The sequence below is a fragment of the Pituophis catenifer genome, unplaced genomic scaffold (assembly GCF_029215685.1).
Source record: "Pituophis catenifer annectens isolate HBS135680 unplaced genomic scaffold, rPitCat1.0.hap2 SCAF_5, whole genome shotgun sequence".
Classification (NCBI taxonomy): Eukaryota; Metazoa; Chordata; class Lepidosauria; order Squamata; family Colubridae; genus Pituophis; species Pituophis catenifer.
Window position 1 is genome coordinate 15,300,500 of NW_027256885.1, and position 17,755 is coordinate 15,318,254.

Here is a 17,755-nt window from a genome sequence, read left to right on the forward strand (position 1 = left end):
AGCTTTCCCTGAGGAGATAGACCAAAGGGCATCAGAATTGGCAGTAGGGCTCAATTCAGCCAGAAAACTTAACTTTTGACACAGAGCTCAGTTTTGCAGAAGAAACACATATTCATGTTCCCCACGGTCTGAAAAAAGCGCAAAAAGACATTCATTTTTCAATACGAGCTTTCTCTGAGGAGTTAGGCCAAAGGGCATCAGAATTGGCAGTAGGGCTCAATTCAACCAGAAAACTTAACTTTTGACACACAGCTCAGATTTGCAACACGCAGACATATTCATGTTACGCAAGGTACGAAAACACCAAAAACACACAATTTTCAAATCTGACCTTTCCCTGAGGAGTTAGACCAAATCTGTATCTCAGAATAGGGAGTAGGACTGCATTCAACCAGAAAACATAACTTTTGGCAGAGATCTTAGATATGCAAAACAAACACATATTCATGTACCCCCCAGTCTGAAAAGCCGAAAAAACAGTCAATTTTTTGAAATCTGAGCTTTCCCTGAGGAGATAGACCAAAGTGTCTCTCAGAATTGGCAGTAGGTCTCAATTCAACCAGAAAACTTAACTTTTGACACACAGCTCAGATTTGCAACACACAGACATATTCATGTTCCCCACGGTCTGAAAAAAGCGCAAAAAGACATTCATTTTTCAATACGAGCTTTCTCTGAGGAGTTAGACCAAAGGGCATCAGAATTGGCAGTAGGGCTCAATTCAACCAGAAAACATAACTTTTGACACAGAGCTTAGATATGCAAAACAAACACATATTCATGTTCCCCACAGTCTGAAAAGCCCAAAAAACAGACATTTTTTTCAAATCTGAGCTTTCCCTGAGGAGATAGACCAAAGGGCATCAGAATTGGCAGTAGGGCTCAATTCAACCAGAAAACTTAACTTTTGACACAGAGCTCAGTTTTGCAGAAGAAACACATATTCATGTTCCCCACGGTCTGAAAAAGGGCAAAAAGACATTCATTTTTCAATACGAGCTTTCTCTGAGGAGTTAGACCAAAGGGCATCAGAATTGGCAGTAGGTCTCAATTCAACCAGAAAACATAACTTTTGACAGAGATCTTAGATATGCAAAACAAACACATATTCATGTACCCCCCCGTCTGAAAAGCCCAAAAAACAGTCAATTTTTTGAAATCTGAGCTTTCCCTGAGGAGATAGACCAAAGTGTCTGTCAGAATTGGCAGTAGGGCTCAATTCAGCCAGAAAACTTAACTTTTGACACACAGCTCAGATTTGCAACACGCAGACATATTCATGTTACGCAAGGTACGAAAACACCAAAAACACACAATTTTCAAATCTGACCTTTCCCTGAGGAGTTAGACCAAATCTGTATCTCAGAATAGGGAGTAGGACTGCATTCAACCAGAAAACATAACTTTTGACACAGAGCTTAGATATGCAAAACAAACACATATTCATGTACCCCCCAGTCTGAAAAGCCCAAAAAACAGTCAATTTTTTCAAATCTGAGCTTTCCCTGAGGAGATAGACCAAAGGGCATCAGAATTGGCAGTAGGGCTCAATTCAACCAGAAAATATAACTTTTGACACAGAGCTTAGATATGCAAAACAAACACATATTCATGTACCCCCCAGTCTGAAAAGCCCAAAAAAACAGTCAATTTTTTCCAAATCTGAGCTTTCCCTGAGGAGATAGACCAAAGTGTCTGTCAGAATTGGCAGTAGGGCTCAATTCAGCCAGAAAACTTAACTTTTGACACAGAGCTCAGTTTTGCAGAAGAAACACATATTCATGTTCCCCACGGTCTGAAAAAGGGCAAAAAGACATTCATTTTTCAATACGAGCTTTCTCTGAGGAGTTAGGCCAAAGGGCATCAGAATTGGCAGTAGGGCTCAATTCAACCAGAAAACTTAACTTTTGACACACAGCTCAGATTTGCAACACACAGACATATTCATGTTACGCAAGATATGAAAACACCAAAAACACACAATTTTCAAATCTGACCTTTCCCTGAGGAGTTAGACCAAACACATATTCATGTTCCCCACAATCTGAAAAGCCCAAAAAACAGTCAATTTTTTCAAATCTGAGCTTTCCCTGAGGAGATAGACCAAAGTGTCTCTCAGAATTGGCTGTAGGGCTCAATTCAACCAGAAAACTTAACTTTTGACACACAGCTCAGATTTGCAACACAGAGACATATTCATGTTCCCCACGGTCTGAAAAAAGCGCAAAAAGACATTCATTTTTCAATACGAGCTTTCTCTGAGGAGTTAGGCCAAAGGGCATCAGAATTGGCAGTAGGGCTCAATTCAACCAGAAAACTTAACTTTTGACACACAGCTCAGATTTGCAACACGCAGACATATTCATGTTACGCAAGGTACGAAAACACCAAAAACACACAATTTTCAAATCTGACCTTTCCCTGAGGAGTTAGACCAAATCTGTATCTCAGAATAGGCAGTAGGACTGCATTCAACCAGAAAACATAACTTTTGACACAGAGCTTAGATATGCAAAACAAACACATATTCATGTACCCCCCAGTCTGAAAAGCCCAAAAAACAGTCAATTTTTTCAAATCTGAGCTTTCCCTGAGGAGATAGACCAAAGGGCATCAGAATTGGCAGTAGGGCTCAATTCAGCCAGAAGACTTAACTTTTGACACAGAGCTCAGTTTTGCAGAAGAAACACATATTGATGTTCCCCACGGTCTGAAAAAGGGCAAAAAGACATTCATTTTTCAATACGAGCTTTCTCTGAGGAGTTAGACCAAAGGGCATCAGAATTGGCAGTAGGTCTCAATTCAACCAGAAAACATAACTTTTGGCAGAGATCTTAGATATGCAAAACAAACTCATATTCATGTACCCCCCAGTCTGAAAAGCCCAAAAAACAGTCAATTTTTTGAAATCTGAGCTTTCCCTGAGGAGATAGACCAAAGTGTCTCTCAGAATTGGCTGTAGGGCTCAATTCAACCAGAAAACTTAACTTTTGACTCACAGCTCAGATTTGCAACACAGAGACATATTCATGTTCCCCACGGTCTGAAAAAAGCACAAAAAGACATTCATTTTTCAATACGAGCTTTCTCTGAGGAGTTAGGCCAAAGGGCATCAGAATTGGCAGTAGGGCTCAATTCAATCCAGAAAACTTAACTTTTGACACACAGCTCAGATTTGCAACACGCAGACATATTCATGTTACGCAAGGTATGAAAACACCAAAAACACACAATTTTCAAATCTGACCTTTCCCTGAGGAGTTAGACCAAATCTGTACCTCAGAATAGGCAGTAGGACTGCATTCAACCAGAAAACATAACTTTTGACACAGAGCTTAGATATGCAAAACAAACACATATTCATGTACCCCCCCAGTCTGAAAAGCCCAAAAAACAGTAAATTTTTTCAAATCTGAGCTTTCCCTGAGGAGATAGACCAAAGTGCCTCTCAGAATTGGCAGTAGGGCTCAATTCAGCCAGAAAACTTAACTTTTGACACAGAGCTCAGTTTTGCAGAAGAAACACATATTCATGTTCCCCACGTTCTGAAAAAGGGCAAAAAGACATTCATTTTTCAATACGAGCTTTCCCTGAGCAGTTAGACCAAAGGGCATCAGAATTGGCAGTAGGTTTCAATTCAACCAGAAAACTTAACTTTTGACACACAGCTCAGATTTGCAACACACAGACATATTCATGTTCCCCACGGTCTGAAAAAAGCGCAAAAAGACATTCATTTTTCAATACGAGCTTTCTCTGAGGAGTTAGACCAAAGGGCATCAGAATTGGCAGTAGGGCTCAATTCAACCAGAAAATATAACTTTTGACACAGAGCTTAGATATGCAAAACAAACACATATTCATGTACCCCCCAGTCTGAAAAGCCCAAAAAACAGTCAATTTTTTCCAAATCTGAGCTTTCCCTGAGGAGATAGACCAAAGTGTCTCTCAGAATTGGCTGTAGGGCTCAATTCAGCCAGAAAACTTAACTTTTGACACAGAGCTCAGTTTTGCAGAAGAAACACATATTCATGTTCCCCACGGTCTGAAAAAGGGCAAAAAGACATTCATTTTTCAATATGAGCTTTCTCTGAGGCGTTAGACCAAAGGGCATCAGAATTGGCAGTAGGGCTCAATTCAACCAGAAAACATAACTTTTGACACACAGCTCAGATTTGCAACACACAGACATATTCATGTTACGCAAGGTATGAAAACACCAAAAACACACAATTTTCAAATCTGACCTTTCCCTGAGGAGTTAGACCAAACACATATTCATGTTCCCCACAGTCTGAAAAGCCCAAAAAACAGTCAATTTTTTCCAAATCTGAGCTTTCCCTGAGGAGATAGACCAAAGTGTCTCTCAGAATTGGCTGTAGGGCTCAATTCAACCAGAAAACTTAACTTTTGACACACAGCTCAGATTTGCAACACAGAGACATATTGATGTTCCCCACGGTCTGAAAAAAGCGCAAAAAGACATTCATTTTTCAATACGAGCTTTCTCTGAGGAGTTAGGCCAAAGGGCATCAGAATTGGCAGTAGGGCTCAATTCAACCAGAAAACTTAACTTTTGACACACAGCTCAGATTTGCAACACGCAGACATATTCATGTTACGCAAGGTACGAAAACACCAAAAACACACAATTTTCAAATCTGACCTTTCCCTGAGGAGTTAGACCAAATCTGTATCTCAGAATAGGGAGTAGGACTGCATTCAACCAGAAAACATAACTTTTGACACAGAGCTTAGATATGCAAAACAAACACATATTCATGTACCCCCCAGTCTGAAAAGCCCAAAAAACAGTCAATTTTTTCAAATCTGAGCTTTCCCTGAGGAGATAGACCAAAGGGCATCAGAATTGGCAGTAGGGCTCAATTCAGCCAGAAAACTTAACTTTTGACACAGAGCTCAGTTTTGCAGAAGAAACACATATTCATGTTCCCCACGTTCTGAAAAAGGGCAAAAAGACATTTATTTTTCAATACGAGCTTTCCCTGAGGAGTTAGACCAAAGGGCATCAGAATTGGCAGTAGGGCTCAATTCAACCAGAAAACTTAACTTTTGACACAGAGCTTAGATATGCAAAACAAACACATATTCATGTACCCCCCAGTCTGAAAAGCCCAAAAAACAGTCAATTTTTTCAAATCTGAGCTTTCCCTGAGGAGATAGACCAAAGTGTCTCTCAGAATTGGCAGTAGGTCTCAATTCAACCAGAAAACTTAACTTTTGACACACAGCTCAGATTTGCAACACACAGACATATTCATGTTCCCCACGGTCTGAAAAAAGCGCAAAAAGACATTCATTTTTCAATACGAGCTTTCTCTGAGGAGTTAGACCAAAGGGCATCAGAATTGGCAGTAGGGCTCAATGCAACCAGAAAATATAACTTTTGACACAGAGCTTAGATATGCAAAACAAACACATATTCATGTACCCCCCAGTCTGAAAAGCGCAAAAAACAGTCAATTTTTTCCAAATCTGAGCTTTCCCTGAGGAGATAGACCAAAGGGCATCAGAATTGGCAGTAGGGCTCAATTCAACCAGAAAACATAACTTTTGACACACAGCTCAGATTTGCAACACACAGACATATTCATGTTATGCAAGGTATGAAAACACCAAAAACACACAATTTTCAAATCTGACCTTTCCCTGAGGAGTTAGACCAAACACATATTCATGTTCCCCACAGTCTGAAAAGCCCAAAAAACAGTCAATTTTTTCAAATATGAGCTTTCCCTGAGGAGATAGACCAAAGTGTCTCTCAGAATTGGCTGTAGGGCTCAATTCAACCAGAAAACTTAACTTTTGACACACAGCTCAGATTTGCAACACAGAGACATATTCATGTTCCCCACGGTCTGAAAAAAGCGCAAAAAGACATTCATTTTTCAATACGAGCTTTCTCTGAGGAGTTAGGCCAAAGGGCATCAGAATTGGCAGTAGGGCTCAATTCAACCAGAAAACTTAACTTTTGACACACAGCTCAGATTTGCAACACGCAGACATATTCATGTTACGCAAGGTACGAAAACACCAAAAACACACAATTTTCAAATCTGACCTTTCCCTGAGGAGTTAGACCAAATCTGTATCTCAGAATAGGGAGTAGGACTGCATTCAACCAGAAAACATAACTTTTGACACAGAGCTTAGATATGCAAAACAAACACATATTCATGTACCCCCCAGCCTGAAAAGCCCAAAAAACAGTCAATTTTTTCAAATCTGAGCTTTCCCTGAGGAGATAGACCAAAGGGCATCAGAATTGGCAGTAGGGCTCAATTCAGCCAGAAAACTTAACTTTTGACACAGAGGTCAGTTTTGCAGAAGAAACACATATTCATGTTCCCCACGGTCTGAAAAAGGGCAAAAAGACATTCATTTTTCAATACGAGCTTTCTCTGAGGAGTTAGACCAAAGGGCATCAGAATTGGCAGTAGGTCTCAATTCAACCAGAAAACATAACTTTTGACAGAGATCTTAGATATGCAAAACAAACACATATTCATGTACACCCCAGTCTGAAAAGCCCAAAAAACAGTCAATTTTTTGAAATCTGAGCTTTCCCTGAGGAGATAGACCAAAGTGTCTCTCAGAATTGGCTGTAGGGCTCAATTCAACCAGAAAACTTAACTTTTGACACACAGCTCAGATTTGCAACACAGAGACATATTCATGTTCCCCACGGTCTGAAAAAAGCGCAAAAAGACATTCATTTTTATTTTTTTTTTTATTGCAAAAGTTTTACAATTACATTTTCACCCCTTTTTTCATCCCCCCACCTCCCTCCCCAAACTTCCCATCCTCCCTAACCCTCCCTAACCCTCCCCCCCCAGACTTCCCTATTACATACTCATAACTAATAACACTAATATATAAACCTGAACCCATCCCTCCCCCTATATAATTTTTCCTCTTTGTCTCTTTACATTAAAATATTTCTAATACATTATTTTCAAATAAAAGCTATTTGATACTTTCTAGTTTGGTATTTGTTCTGAACATATTCTATCCACCTTTTCCATTCCCATTCATAAGTCTCTTGTGAACCATCTTTTAAATACGCTGAAATCTTCGCCATCTCTGCAAAACTAGCCATCTTCAAAGTCCATTCCTCGATAGTAGGCAAAGCTTCATTCTTCCAATATTTACCTATCAGCAATCTTGCTGCTGTTATCATATACAATATTAGTTTTATTTCACCCCGTGCAAAACCCTTAACTATACCCAATAAAAACAATTGTGGAGAAAATTGAATTTTTTTCTTCAAAACATTCTGCATGACCCACCAAATTTTTATCCAAAAAGCCTTAACTTTCCTACAGGTCCACCAAACATGATAATACGTAGCATCCAAACATTCGCATCTCCAACATTTTGGCTGAACATTAGGGTACATACATGACAACTTTTTGGGATCTAAATGCCATCTATAAAACATTTTATAAAAATTTTCCCTCAGGTTCTGCGACTGTGTAAATTTAACATTCTGAACCCAAATTTTTTCCCATGTTTCCAACATCACTGGTTCTTCAAAATTTTGTGCCCACTTAATCATACAATCTTTAACTAATTCAGTTTCTGAATCCCTTTCTAGCAAAACATTATAAAGCCTTTTAATATGCATTGGACCTTTCTCTCTTATATGTCTAACCAATTCTTCCTCATGCAACATAATACCAGTTTTTTGGTCCTCTTTCCATCTCAATTGTAATTGATTATATTGTAGCCAAGTTAAATTAATTCCTTCATCCAACAGTGTCTGTAATGTCTTCAGCTACAATCTGCCCGCATCTGTAAAAAGAACCTCTTTATATAAAAACCCCCCGAGTGACATTATATTTGTATTCCACATAGTATGACCAAGATCCAGCCATAACGGTATTTTGTAATCCCATTTGAGTCGGTGCTTCTTCCAAACTCTCATCAAAGATTCTCTAAGTATATGACTTTTAAATACTTTATCTGCTTTGTCGTCATAAAATAAATAAGCATGCCATCCAAATTCAAGATCAAAACTTTCTGCATTCAGTATTCCAGTCTTTTTACTTCCAAACCAATCACTTGTTAAAGTTAGAGCTGCTGCATCATAATATAACTGTAGGTTTGGGAGTTTAAGGCCTCCTCTTTCTGGAACATCTTGCATAATTTTCAATTTCACTCTCGGCTTCTTCTCGTTCCAGACAAACTTATTCACACCAGACTGCCACACTTTCAGTTGTTTATCACTTTTAAGCACCGGAATCATTTGAAACAAAAACAGAAATTTTGGCAAAATGTTCATCTTAACTGCTGCTATTCTTCCAAGTAAAGACAGTTGCAGCTTTTTCCAAGTCTCCATGTCTTTCTGAACCTCTCGCCACAACACCTCATAATTATTTTGAAACAATTTCATGTTTGATTCTGCAACCTGAACTCCAAGATATTTTACCTTAGGTACAATTTCAAAACCTGCCCTCCTTTCAAGCTCATATTTACGATCTTGTGTCATATTTTTTACTATCAGTTTAGTCTTTTTTGAATTCAGTCTAAAGCCTGAAACTCTACCATAGTCTTGTATAATGTCGTTCATCAAGATTATTGATTCCATTGGTTGTGATAGGGTAACAACCAGATCATCTGCAAATGCCTTTATTCTGTAATCCTCTTGCCTTATCATTATACCTTTCAAAACTTTAGAGTCCCGTATTGTGTTTAGCAAGACTTCCAATGTTAAAATAAATAAAAGTGGGGACAACGGACATCCCTGTCTTGTTCCTTTTTCAATTTTAAACTCTGTCGTCAAACTTCCATTAATAATAATCTGTGCCTTTTGCTCTTGATAAATCGCTGAAATCGCCTGTATAAATTGGTCCCCAAAGTCCATCTTTTTTAAAGTCTTTAGTAGAAAATTCCAATCCACTCTATCAAAGGCCTTCTCTGCATCCAAAAAAGCCAGCACTGCAGGAATCTGTTTATTCTTATCAAGATATTCCAATAAATCTATTACTTGCCTTACATTGTCCTTCATATGTCTGCCTTCAATAAATCCCGCTTGGTCCTCATGAATCACCTTTTGGATTACTGGCATCAACCTGTTGGCTAATACCTTCGCATAAATTTTATAATCTGTATTCAAAAGAGATATTGGTCTATAATTCTCTGGTTTTTTAGGACCAACTTGTTCTTTTGGTATCAAAGATATATAAGCAGTTGTCCAAGATGGGGGTATTTTACCCCCTTGTTGAATATTACAAAATAAGTCTCTAAGTTGTCCCACCATTTCAGCTTGTAAAGTTTTGTAATACACTGCAGTCAAACCATCCGTGCCAGGGACTTTGGCTGTTTTTAACTGTTTAATTGCTGCTGTTATCTCCTCCTCTGTTATAGGATAATTCATTCTTTCCTTTTGTTGATCAGTAATTTTTGTAACTCTCTTATCATTTAAATATTTTTCTATAAGTCCATTCTTCACCTCTTCTTTAGCATATAGTTTAGTATAATAGTCCACAAAAGCTTCTTTAATTAATTTTTGTTGAAAGATTTCTTTCCCTCCAATATCAATACTATCGATAGTCCGTATACTTTGTTTTTTCCTCAATGTGTAAGCCAACCATCTGCCCGGTTTGTTAGCGTTGCAAAATGTATTATGCTTCGCATATTGTAGACTTGTTGCAACTTGTTCCGCCATAAGCATTTGAAATTGGTCTTTCAAAAGTTTTATAGCACTTCGAATTCTTTCATCTGTTGGGTTTTTAATAAGTAGCTGTTCTTTATTCTTTATTTCCATTTCCAACTCAAATCTTTTCTTTTGTCGGAACAGTCTATGTTTAGAGTTCATATAAATAAGTACCCCTCTCATATAAGCTTTACTTGCGTCCCAAACAATTTCAATTGGAGTGCCTTTATTCAAATTTATTTCAAAAAATTCTTTCAAATGCTTTTTAAGTTCTATTATATTTTTTTCATATCTAAACAAGTTCTCATTTAATCTCCAAGAGCGTCTCTCAACCTTGTCCATCTCAATTTCTATCCATACAGGGCTATGGTCAGTCAAAGTTCTTGGAAAAATCTTTGTTCTTTTTGTCTTAACAAGTAGATCATTTGACAACAGGATAAAATCAATCCTAGAAAAGGATCTATGTCTATCAGAGAAAAAAGTGTAATCCAATTCATTTAAATTATGTATTCTCCAAACATCTTTTAGTTCCATATCTTCTTTCATATCAAAAAAAAGTCTGTGGTAGTCTAATTCTAGACTTTGCCAAGCTCTTTTTATCTAGTTTAGAATCAATTACTCCATTCCAATCTCCCATAATTAAAATAGATCTGTAGTCCCATTGCAATATTTTAGTATGTAACATCTTATAAAAATAATCCTGTTGTTGGTTGGGAGCATAAATTCCAATCAGAAGAATTTGGCCATTTGCTGTAAGCAGTTCAATTGCTACAAACCTACCATCTTGATCTGCTTCTATAACTTTCGCTGTTAATTTTTTATTTACATAAATAACCACACCATTCTTTTTCTGCGAAGTTGAAGATATAAAATGTGCTCCTAGTTTTGAATTTATCAAATATTTTTGATCTTGAGTTGTGATATGCGTTTCTTGTAAACATATTATATCATTATTAAATTGTTTCAAATATGTAAATAATTTCTTCCTTTTCTGTGCTGAATTCAACCCATTGACATTCCAAGATAAACACTTAAAGGTCATCAGCCTCTTTCTGGAGCGCAGAGCAAAATATTTGAAGTTCATCCGAAAGCTTCGATCTCGCTCCTCCCATAGCGCCACTCTCTTGTACGGTACTCTTAACTGCCTTCTTGTCTTGTCTTTCCTGTTGTTGTTGTTGCTTTTGTTTAAGTAGCTTGGATTGAGCTCTAGTTATACGTTGATCTTTAACTTCAGCCAACTGAATCAAATCCAAAATTGGAGAAGAATCCAGCAAGGGCTCACTCAGAAAACCTCCTTCTGCACCTTGCACTGTTTCTAATTCCTGCTTAGACTGTTCTTTCAATTGCCTCTCTTCACTCTCCTTAATCTCCAAAACTGTAGATGTACGTGGAGATGGTGTTCTTTCCTTAAGAATAGTACTATAAAAGTGTTGTGCCTTCTCCACGGTATTCAACCGATATCCTTCTCCCTTATATCTAAAAATTATCCCAGCTGGTGCGTCCCACCGGAAGGGTATCTGTAAATTTTTCAATTCCTTAACAAGAAAACCAAATTCTTTTCTGGCTTTCAGCATTTTAGGAGGTAATTCTTTAAAAATTTCAAGTCGTGAACCCCCCACTTGTACAGAAGTATGAAAAGATTTTTGCAGGATATCATTTCTAATTTCTCTATCAGTAAAATATATGACCACATCTCTGGGCAGTTGTCTTTGTCTGGCCACCCAAGAGTTCACTCTGTAAATTTTATCTATTTTATGAAATACCAAATCAGGATTAGCTTGTAGAATCTTAGCCAAGGCTTCAGAGCAAACTTGTCTCAAATCCTGTCTCTCCTCCTCTCAAATTCCCCGAAGCCGTATGGCAAATTCCATCGCCCGGAATTGTATCATAACAATCTCATCTTCAATTCTCTGCATTTTATTGTCAACTTCATCAATTTTATAATCATTGTCTTTCATATTAACATTAACTTCTGATTTAAATTCTTCAACTTTAAAATCAACTTTCCCAATAAATCCTACCAGGCCAGACGCCACTTCTGATATTTTTTTGGTCACCTTTTTTTGATTCTGATTCACCATGTCTTTAACTTCATTAATTTCCTGCATAAATTCCTGATGTGATTTTTGAAGTTTATCATCTATCTCCTGTTGAGATTTTTGAAATTTATCATCCAAAGTTTTAGAAATAAATTCTTTTAAATCTCCCACATCAAATTCTTTTTTCTGAGTTTGTAACTGTTGAGCAGGGGGAAGTTGCGTTTCATGTTTGTGTGTGGGGGATCCCCCCCCTGATGCCTTCCCTTCCTGCTTCTTTGAAGCCATCCTGGCTCGTGATCTAGTTTTTCTAAAGAGGGAAGTTCCTTTTCCTTTCCCTCCTGCACAAAGACTTCTAAAAAAGTCCCCCAGATTTAATCAAATAAGGGTTAAAATAAAGCAAAGTCCAGTATTAAAAGGGGAGAAATTGTTGTTTCTCTTATAACAAGCAAGGCAACTTTGTAGCAACTTGGAAACTTTGTAACAAAACAAGATAACTTCACCAATCCACATTCGCTGGCTCGTTAACTCTGAGGCTAGGCGCCATGTTTTTTCAAAGCACTTTCACTCACTCGCATTTCTCAAATTGAAAGTCAATAAAGTGCTGATACTTGCGTTTCCAAATTTCAGGATTCAGGTAGTTTCGCTGTTTATTAAAGCCGGTTCTTTCGCTTTAAGTTTCCTGCAGCCGGCTTGTTCTGCAAAAGCAGAGTCGTCCCACGTCGCCCGGAGTTTCAGCAAGCTGGAAGGGAGCCACGCCTGTTCTCTCCCCAGAAACTTCCCTGGGGGGTTACAGGGGCTCAACCTGTGCCCTGCGATCTCTCCTTCTTCAATCCTATGGATTTAGAAGTTTTCGAGCCGCTTCTTCGTCTCGAAGCGGCTCTACAGGCGGCGGGGCTGGCGGAGCTTCAAAGAGCGCCGCCGTCGCCGAAGACAAGGAAACCGGAAGTCAAGACATTCATTTTTCAATACGAGCTTTCTCTGAGGAGTTAGGCCAAAGGGCATCAGAATTGGCAGTAGGGCTCAATTCAACCAGAAAACTTAACTTTTGACACACAGCTCAGATTTGCAACACGCAGACATATTCATGTTACGCAAGGTATGAAAACACCAAAAACACACAATTTTCAAATCTGACCTTTCCCTGAGGAGTTAGACCAAATCTGTATCTCAGAATAGGCAGTAGGACTGCATTCAACCAGAAAACATAACTTTTGACACAGAGCTTAGATATGCAAAACAAACACATATTCATGTTCCCCACAGTCTGAAAAGCCCAAAAAACAGACAATTTTTTCAAATCTGAGCTTTCCCTGAGGAGATAGACCAAAGTGTCTCTCAGAATTGGCAGTAGGGCTCAATTCAGCCAGAAAACTTAACTTTTGACACAGAGCTCAGTTTTGCAGAAGAAACACATATTCATGTTCCCCACGTTCTGAAAAAGGGCAAAAAGACATTCATTTTTCAATACGAGCTTTCCCTGAGCAGTTAGACCAAAGGGCATCAGAATTGGCAGTAGGGCTCAATTCAACCAGAAAATATAACTTTTAACACAGAGCTTAGATATGCAAAACAAACACATATTCATGTACCCCCCAGTCTGAAAAGCCCCAAAAACAGTCAATTTTTTCAAATCTGAGCTTTCCCTGAGGAGATAGACCAAAGTGTCTCTCAGAATTGGCAGTAGGGCTCAATTCAACCAGAAAACTTAACTTTTGACACACAGCTCAGATTTGCAACACACAGACATATTCATGTTCCCCACGGTCTGAAAAAGGGCAAAAAGACATTCATTTTTCAATATGAGCTTTCTCTGAGGCGTTAGACCAAAGGGCATCAGAATTGGCAGTAGGGCTCAATTCAACCAGAAAACATAACTTTTGACACACAGCTCAGATTTGCAACACACAGACATATTCATGTTACGCAAGGTATGAAAACACCAAAAACACACAATTTTCAAATCTGACCTTTCCCTGAGGAGTTAGACCAAACACATATTCATGTTCCCCACAATCTGAAAAGCCCAAAAAACAGTCAATTTTTTCAAATCTGAGCTTTCCCTGAGGAGATAGACCAAAGTATCTCTCAGAATTGGCTGTAGGGCTCAATTCAACCAGAAAACTTAACTTTTGACACACAGCTCAGAGTTGCAACACAGAGACATATTCATGTTCCCCACGGTCTGAAAAAAGCGCAAAAAGACATTCATTTTTCAATACGAGCTTTCTCTGAGGAGTTAGGCCAAAGGGCATCAGAATTGGCAGTAGGGCTCAATTCAACCAGAAAACTTAACTTTTGACACACAGCTCAGATTTGCAACACGCAGACATATTCATGTTACGCAAGGTACGAAAACACCAAAAACACACAATTTTCAAATCTGACCTTTCCCTGAGGAGTTAGACCAAATCTGTATCTCAGAATAGGCAGTAGGACTGCATTCAACCAGAAAACATAACTTTTGACACAGAGCTTAGATATGCAAAACAAACACATATTCATGTACCCCCCAGTCTGAAAAGCGCAAAAAACAGTCAATTTTTTCCAAATCTCAGCTTTCCCTGAGGAGATAGACCAAAGTGTCTGTCAGAATTGGCAGTAGGGCTCAATTCAGCCAGAAAACTTAACTTTTGACACAGAGCTCAGTTTTGCAGAAGAAACACATATTCATGTTCCCCACGGTCTGAAAAAGGGCAAAAAGACATTCATTTTTCAATATGAGCTTTCTCTGAGGCGTTAGACCAAAGGGCATCAGAATTGGCAGTAGGGCTCAATTCAACCAGAAAACATAACTTTTGACACACAGCTCAGATTTGCAACACACAGACATATTCATGTTATGCAAGGTATGAAAACACCAAAAACACACAATTTTCAAATCTGACCTTTCCCTGAGGAGTTAGACAAAACACATATTCATGTTCCCCACAATCTGAAAAGCCCAAAAAACAGTCAATTTTTTCAAATCTGAGCTTTCCCTGAGGAGATAGACCAAAGTGTCTCTCAGAATTGGCAGTAGGGCTCAATTCAGCCAGAAAACTTAACTTTTGACACAGAGCTCAGTTTTGCAGAAGAAACACATATTCATGTTCCCCACGTTCTGAAAAAGGGCAAAAAGACATTCATTTTTCAATACGAGCTTTCCCTGAGCAGTTAGACCAAAGGGCATCAGAATTGGCAGTAGGGCTCAATTCAACCAGAAAACATAACTTTTGACACACAGCTCAGATTTGCAACACACAGACATATTCATGTTATGCAAGGTATGAAAACACCAAAAACACACAATTTTCAAATCTGACCTTTCCCTGAGGAGTTAGACAAAACACATATTCATGTTCCCCACAATCTGAAAAGCCCAAAAAACAGTCAATTTTTTCAAATCTGAGCTTTCCCTGAGGAGATAGACCAAAGTGTCTCTCAGAATTGGCAGTAGGGCTCAATTCAGCCAGAAAACTTAACTTTTGACACAGAGCTCAGTTTTGCAGAAGAAACACATATTCATGTTCCCCACGTTCTGAAAAAGGGCAAAAAGACATTCATTTTTCAATACGAGCTTTCCCTGAGCAGTTAGACCAAAGGGCATCAGAATTGGCAGTAGGGCTCAATTCAACCAGAAAACATAACTTTTGACACACAGCTCAGATTTGCAACACACAGACATATTCATGTTCCCCACGGTCTGAAAAAGGGCAAAAAGACATTCATTTTTCAATATGAGCTTTCTCTGAGGCGTTAGACCAAAGGGCATCAGAATTGGCAGTAGGGCTCAATTCAACCAGAAAACTTAACTTTTGACACACAGCTCAGATTTGCAACACGCAGACATATTCATGTTACGCAAGGTACGAAAACACCAAAAACACACAATTTTCAAATCTGACCTTTCCCTGAGGAGTTAGACCAAATCTGTATCTCAGAATAGGCTGTAGGACTGCATTCAACCAGAAAACATAACTTTTGACACAGAGCTTAGATATGCAAAACAAACACATATTCATGTACCCCCCAGTCTGAAAAGCGCAAAAAACAGTCAATTTTTTCCAAATCTGAGCTTTCCCTGAGGAGATAGACCAAAGTGTCTGTCAGAATTGGCAGTAGGGCTCAATTCAGCCAGAAAACTTAACTTTTGACACAGAGCTCGGTTATGCAGAAGAAACACATATTCATGTTCCCCACGGTCTGAAAAAGGGGAAAAAGACATTCATTTTTCAATATGAGCTTTCTCTGAGGCGTTAGACCAAAGGGCATCAGAATTGGCAGTAGGGCTCAATTCAACCAGAAAACATAACTTTTGACACACAGCTCAGATTTGCAACACACAGACATATTCATGTTATGCAAGGTATGAAAACACCAAAAACACACAATTTTCAAATCTGACCTTTCCCTGAGGAGTTAGACCAAACACATATTCATGTTCCCCACAGTCTGAAAAGCCCAAAAAACAGTCAATTTTTTCAAATCTGAGCTTTCCCTGAGGAGATAGACCAAAGTGTCTCTCAGAATTGGCTGTAGGGCTCAATTCAACCAGAAAACTTAACTTTTGACACACAGCTCAGATTTGCAACACAGAGACATATTCATGTTCCCCACGGTCTGAAAAAAGCGCAAAAAGACATTCATTTTTCAATACGAGCTTTCTCTGAGGAGTTAGGCCAAAGGGCATCAGAATTGGCAGTAGGGCTCAATTCAACCAGAAAACTTAACTTTTGACACACAGCTCAGATTTGCAACACGCAGACATATTCATGTTACGCAAGGTACGAAAACACCAAAAACACACAATTTTCAAATCTGACCTTTCCCTGAGGAGTTAGACCAAATCTGTATCTCAGAATAGGGAGTAGGACTGCATTCAACCAGAAAACATAACTTTTGACACAGAGCTTAGATATGCAAAACAAACACATATTCATGTACCCCCCAGTCTGAAAAGCCCAAAAAACAGTCAATTTTTTCAAATCTGAGCTTTCCTGAGGAGATAGACCAAAGGGCATCAGAATTGGCAGTAGGGCTCAATTCAGCCAGAAAACTTAACTTTTGACACAGAGGTCAGTTTTGCAGAAGAAACACATATTCATGTTCCCCACGGTCTGAAAAAGGGCAAAAAGACATTCATTTTTCAATACGAGCTTTCTCTGAGGAGTTAGACCAAAGGGCATCAGAATTGGCAGTAGGTCTCAATTCAACCAGAAAACATAACTTTTGACACAGAGGTCAGTTTTGCAGAAGAAACACATATTCATGTTCCCCACGTTCTGAAAAAAGCGCAAAAAGACATTCATTTTTCAATACGAGCTTTCTCTGAGGAGTTAGACCAAAGCTGTCTCAGAATTGGCAGTAGGGCTCAATTCAACCAGAAAACATAACTTTTGACACAGAGCTTAGATATGCAAAACAAACACATATTCATGTACCCCCCAGTCTGAAAAGCCCAAAAAACAGTCAATTTTTTCAAATCTGAGCTTTCCCTGAGGAGATAGACCAAAGTGTCTCTCAGAATTGGCAGTAGGGCTCAATTCAACCAGAAAACTTAACTTTTGACACACAGCTCAGATTTGCAACACAGAGACATATTCATGTTCCCCACGGTCTGAAAAAGGGCAAAAAGACATTCATTTTTCAATATGAGCTTTCTCTGAGGCGTTAGACCAAAGGGCATCAGAATTGGCAGTAGGGCTCCATTCAACCAGAAAACATAACTTTTGACACACAGCTCAGATTTGCAACACACAGACATATTCATGTTACGCAAGGTATGAAAACACCAAAAACACACAATTTTCAAATCTGCCCTTTCCCTGAGGAGTTAGACCAAACACATATTCATGTTCCCCACAATCTGAAAAGCCCAAAAAACAGTCAATTTTTTCAAATCTGAGCTTTCCCTGAGGAGATAGACCAAAGTGTCTCTCAGAATTGGCTGTAGGGCTCAATTCAACCAGAAAACTTAACTTTTGACACACAGCTCAGATTTGCAACACAGAGACATATTCATGTTCCCCACGGTCTGAAAAAAGCGCAAAAAGACATT